Below are 6,000 nucleotides of genomic sequence, written 5' to 3' on the forward strand. Positions count from 1 at the left end.
TGGGAGATTGCTTTCTGTGGTCCTGATGAAGGTTGTTCGCCATTCAAAAAACAGGTGCAGATGATTTCTTGTGATTCCCTTTCATGTTTGGTAGGGTCTTGATATTTCAAAGCAAAAATTTAAAAAATCGTGTCTAGTGTTTGAAGACTTCTCGAAGCACAAAAGGAAAAAACAGCAGGAATTGCCCTTTCGGCTCTAATTTTCTTGGCTTCGGTGACTAAGACAGGCTTTACACAATTACTTTCAGCCATATTTTGCTCCCAAAACCATCCATGAGGCAGGTTTCTGGGAGCAAAAAGTATTCAAGCAGAAGCAAACTGAGGAAACAGCAGCTAACTGCTCTCCTTCCATATTTGTAGTTAACTGAGAGATGCATAACTTTGTAGTGGGGAAGGATATTTTGTGTGTGCACATGCAAGCAAGCATACCTTGGCATAAATATATGTTGAAGGGAAATACCATAACTTATTCACACATACAACTTTCATAACTAATATACTGTGTACACATTTTCTATTTTAAAAATAATATAAAGTTGACCCAAGTCATGAAAATTCTATCCATTTCTTACTTATGTTGCATATGGCAAAATCAAGTATCCTGAGCCACCCCCACCTGCACTTCCTAGGACTCGTGCAATTGGCAGCGCCCTGTGTTACCGCTTCATCACAGCATCCTGTTACCAGAGGTACCTCCCAAAAAGTGAAGTCATTGTTTCTGCTGGGACGTCATCATCACAACCACTGTAGGAAGGCAGGCCAGGTATGTGGACTGCCCCAAAACGGTAATGCAGTTACCAGGGCTATGGCACCTGTCTGCAAGCAAGTCCATCTGGATTTACTTTTTTGCTCCACCAAGTATCACGCTTGTCTATCAAAACCTCTGAAACGGCCAGAACACCGGTGTCCCTCAGATCTCTTACCTAAAATCTCTGACATTATCATTTCAGAACTACTAGATTCCATAGACTACAGCAGAAGACACCACAGCTCCCGAGAGCTGGCAAGCTTAGATCTCCGCAGGCCAGCCAGACAAATGATATCATGCTATCCTACTTTGTTTAAAAGGGCAGCCACTGAGTCGTGGCAATGTCACCTTGACTGAGACCAAGAAGCCTAGAGAATTCATCTCATGCCTGTTAAAGGCCAGGCTGCAGCAGCAGCAGCAGGTCATTTCAGACTTCCTCCTGATGCCACAAGACTGAGCAGGAACAACGCCTTAAAGAAATCTGATCATAATAGCCTTTACTTAGCAACAGGTGTCTAAGATTCACTTTGGTGGAGGAGAGCCCAGACCCTCCATCATAGAATCATAGAGTTGGAAGAGACCACAAGGGCCATCCAGTCCAACCCCCTGCCAAGCAGGAAACACCATCAAAGCATTCTTGACATATGTCTGTCAAGCCTCTGCTTAAAGACCTCCAAAGAAGGAGACTCCACCACACTTCTTGGCAGCAATTTCCACTGCCGAACAGCTCTTACTGTCAGGAAGTTCTTCCTAATGTTTAGGTGGAATCTTCTTTCTTGTAGTTTGAATCCATTGCTGACAATGGATCACTGACAGCTGGTTCCCAAACATTCTGAATCTTACAGTTCTTTGCTCCCACAACTAGGCTGAATCCCAGGAACTCCAACCATCACTTGCAAAAAGATATCAGGAGTGGTCTGAGCAAGCAGAGCCTTGAGCACATTGGACTTCTGATCACAATCTCTCTTTCTATACAATTTTGTTGGTAGTTATGGGCCATAGTAGGAGCCACACTTTAAAGAACTGATCACCTGAGCAAAGGGAAAATGTATTAAGAAGCCAAATAAACCAGAAAGAGTGGGAAAGTAATCTCCAAGGCCAGTCTTAAAGGGACTGTGACTGGATAAACTACTATGTCTGGCAAGGATTGAAGATGGCATATTGTCTGTCCCAAAAAATTCCATCGCACCAAGTGATAAAGAAACAAGAGTGAATGCAGATGAATATGGATTCCCAAAGGTTGAGATCACCTTAATATTGTTCCCTTTACTCTCCTAAGAGTGGATAAAGCCATTCGATTCTATGGGAGAATGTAAGATGCTGCACTGGGGGACGCTAGCGATGAGGTCAAAGCATGTCCTCTACTGCCGACACCAGAGGGCCTACTGGTTCTCATTGGTTGCTAAAAGTATCCGTGTGCACAGTCTGTAGAGATCTACTACTGCACTTTCCCCACTCACCAAGTTCCCACCCCAAAGCCAACCACCACATGCTGTAGTGGTGGCTAATGATTTTGAGGGCTTTGAAAAGAGGATTAGACAAATCCGGAGGCTAAGGCTATCAATGGCTCTCAGTCATTATGGTTGGAGGCAGTATGTCTCTGAGCACCGGCTGCTGGGAATTGCCAGGGGGGGGGGAGACCATAGCTGCATTCAGGTTCTGCTCATGGCCTCCCATGGGCATCTTGTTGGCCACTGTGAGAAGAGGATGCTAGACTAGATGGGCCACAGGCCGGATCCCGCAGGGCTCTGTCCGTGTTATGAAGGGGCACTTTGCTCGTGTACAGTATTTGTCCTACTCAAATCATGACTGCCTACTATTACTTCCTGCCTTCTAAATAGCAGTGTGGTTACGTTTAAGATGCTCAGTGGTTCTGGATTGCCAATGCAGTGTCCATCCATAGGAGGATGTAGTATACATTGGGCACATATTTGGCATTTGCCATCCATCACAATAATAAGCAGTGGAACACAAAACAACCAAATCCCATTTCATGAAACCACAGGTAAAATGGGTTTAAGACCCCCTCCCCCCATCAAGAAGGCCCTGACTTGGGAGGTGAACAGGGGGTCAGTTTAGGGGTTGCAAAAGTGCTCTCCATATCCCCAACTTCACTCACTTCAGACTCTTTGCGCTGGTTGAGGGGAAGCGCCAAGTTGCCCTTGGGCCTGCAGTGACACAGATTTCTGTGTCTCCTGTGTGTCTCATGCCATCTTGGAAGCAGTCTCCAGAGAAGGCAGCTTCAGAGGACTGGGGGGGAGGGGTGTCAGATGAGGCTCCCAGGCAGGGGGTGCCCCTCCCATCAGGCACTGGGAAAGGGCTGACCCTGGAGGAGGAGGAGGAGAAAGCCACTTTGCCAGAAAGGCATGGCTTGCCCCATAGGGCTCCCTCGCAGGCACCAGTACACACAAACACACACACACACACAACTCTGTGGAATGGCATACGACCAGAAAGTCTGGAAACCGACGGCTAACTACCAAACTGGAAAGGGGGGAAGTGCCGCCGCCACATGGGCGAAAGGCAACAGGCAAGCAGTAGAACCGACGCAAGCGGTTCTGCTAGTTTGCAAAATAGTCTCAAAGTGCAGGGAAGCGCTGGGGGTCGCGAGCTCCTCTGGTTTGCAGCCCCCTAAGCAGTCCAGACCCATGGGGTAAAGCTGAACTGCATCCCTTTCCCATTAAAAAAAACAACTAGAAAAGGAAGGGGGTTTCCTTTCCTTTCCCCCGGCCTCCACGTTCTTCGGTTAAGATCAGTGGCGGGGACAGCAATCCCGGCATCTCCCCCCCCTACCCGTCCCGACGGACAGTCCCGGTTCGGCGGCCCCTCGCGGGGAAAGGCAGCGCCGAGGCGGCTGACAGCCCCTGCAGTGGCGCTCCTGGCGGGCCGGGCGCCGCTCTAATCCGCCCCCCGCCCCGCCGAGCGAGAGCCGGCGCGACGTGGAGGGTCAGCCAGACCCAGCCGCCGCCTCCAACGCCTGGCTGGCTGCAGACACCGCGGCTGTAACCTGGGAAACGAAGCACCGATTAGGCGGCCCGGGGGGCGGGAGGGGGGGCTCCCGCTCTCCAGCGCAGTGACCGGAGAGGCGGGGAGGGAAGGCGAGCGTGCAATAAATCCTGCGCCCCAGAACCTGGCATCTGTCCACCTCAAGATAAGGATGCGGAGAGACGGGGAGGGGGGAGGAGATTGAAGCTTGCCAACAAAACTTTGCTCCGCAGCGCGCGCTCCCCGCACCCCCCGAAAGAGCACCCAGCACCCCGAAGAGCGGCCGAGGGGGCGCCACTTACGGGATACGAAAGAGCCCACATCCAGCGGCCTCGTCCGGAAAGACGCTCAGGTCTCTGCCCCGGATTGGTTTGGGCGTGGGGGGTGGGAGAGACCCGACTTCGCGGGGGGGGGAGCCCGCCTGCTTCGACGGCGGGGGGGGGACACACCTCCTGTGCCGCCGGCGCTGCTGAGAACCGCGCGCGGCCCCCACCCGAAATCCCCGTTCGCTTTTTGTCTGGAGCCACTGATCTGAGACCGGCGTGGCTGCTGCTGCAGGAGCCGCGGCGGCGGCGGCAACACCTCCCCGGAAGGCAGGCAGGGAGAGAGGGAGGGGACGGAGGGAGGCGACGGAGAAGGTGGACGGGGGCCAGAGGACCTGCGCCGCTCCGCCGGCAGCCCCCGCGGGAAAAGGCGATCATTTCCCCGCCGCAAACTTTTCCGCGGTACTTTCCTGCCTCCGCCCCGCATTCGCGGATGCAGCCAAACAGAGGAGGAGGGGGCCTTCCCCCCCCCGCCCTGGACTCTTGCACCTACCCTAAGCCGAGAGATCCGGAGCCAAAACAGGAGCAGCGGGAGCGAGGAAAAAGGAGGAAGCGGAGCAGCAGCAGCAGCAGCCGCTCCGGGCAGTCCGGGTGTGCGCGTTGCGCGCGCGCTGCCGCCCTCCGGATTACAGGTCCCGATCCGGAGCGCGCGCCGCCCCGGCGAGGTCTTCGGTCTTCTTAGCACCTGCCCCCGAGGTCGCCCGGCCCAGCTGCGTCCGACTCGCCGCCTCGCACCTCAGCCGGGGGGGCTGCCCAGCCCGATGCAGAGGGTGGCCGGCATGCAAGGGGAGAGCAGGTCGGGGCTGGCCAAGTCGGGATTGCGGGCAAGTTGGGAAAGGCTGGCGGCCGTGGGCGGAGGCAGCCCTCGCACGTTCGCCCGCTCGTTCTCGGCTGGAGCCCTCGCCAAGAGCCGCTTCTCGGCCAACCCACCTCCTCTACAGCCTCGCTCGGCGAGCACCGACGCGGGCGGACCACATTGCAAAGGGCGGCCGCTTGCTCTTGCTCTTGCTGCCGCTGCTGCCGCTATCGCCGCTTTCCGGGGCTGGAGGCAAAACCCGGACCGGAGTTCAGGCGCAGCGCCCTGGTAGCTGTCCGTTTTGCTGCTTGTCGTCGTCGTCCTCCGCTTTTCCTACAGGTCGCGCTCTTGCTGGCCTGGTCTCTGGGGCTTCCATGGTGGGCTTCCCTCTGCCTCCCCGAAGCCACAAACCGAGGTTAATTCCGCGGGAGTCGCTTGCCTCGGCCCATGGGTCTCCCCCACTGCCTCTGCTCAACGCGTACGAGCCGCTGTAGCAGCGCCGCCAGGTCCAGCCCAATCCTGCCCCCTTCTCACCAGTTCGCCTTTTGGCCGCGCGCACTCTTCGCCGGCTTCCTTTGTGGCTCCTCTCTCCACCCCTCCGGCGCTCGGAGGGCATTCCAACAATCATGTTGTCTATTGCAGTGGCTTCCCCTTTAAGCACATGCACACACATATGCACACACACAGAAATACGCGCGCGCGCGCACACACACACAAACACACACACAAACAAGCCAAAGTAGGATGCAAAACTTTGAAGCGATGCTAGTTGCAGGAGCGATCTGAGCCTGCGCCGCGCCTCCAAACATACCCGTTTCTTGATACTGTACTTAGATAAACGTGTAAACGCAGCCTGCGGCGGGCGTGCAACTTCTTGCTGAAAAACTGGACTTCGGCTACGAACAGGACAGGGCGCTGTCAACAACCCCCGCCCAAAATGCAGCGCAAGTGTGCGCCGTAACCATTGGCACTGGTGCATGCTAAGAGGAAAGTAACTTTTGATAACTGAAGGGTGATCTTTAATAGGCTACTGTATTTATTACACACACTCGCACAGGTTTAGCTCGTTAAAAAAAACCGCCTCGATAAGATGTGGCACAAGAATCTAGAGATTAAAGCCACCGGGGACTCCCCTCGGCTGCCATGAGA

The 6,000-nt window shown here is 54.6% G+C and overlaps 1 protein-coding gene across 4 annotated transcripts in view; it reads right to left on the minus strand.

The window, feature by feature from the left end:
* Window positions 1-5,522, minus strand: part of CXXC5 (CXXC finger protein 5) — a 77,139-nt gene extending 71,617 nt beyond the window's left edge. For 2 of the 4 annotated variants that reach the window (XM_060278142.1, XM_035103422.2), the window contains exon 1: window positions 4,549-5,522. The gene's annotated coding sequence lies outside the window, so the exon portion shown is untranslated. The other 2 variants (XM_060278141.1, XM_060278139.1) reach the window with 2 other exon arrangements.
* Between the last annotated feature and the right edge of the window lie 478 nt (window positions 5,523-6,000).

Source organism: Zootoca vivipara, chromosome 8 (assembly GCF_963506605.1).
Source record: "Zootoca vivipara chromosome 8, rZooViv1.1, whole genome shotgun sequence".
Classification (NCBI taxonomy): domain Eukaryota; kingdom Metazoa; phylum Chordata; class Lepidosauria; order Squamata; family Lacertidae; genus Zootoca; species Zootoca vivipara.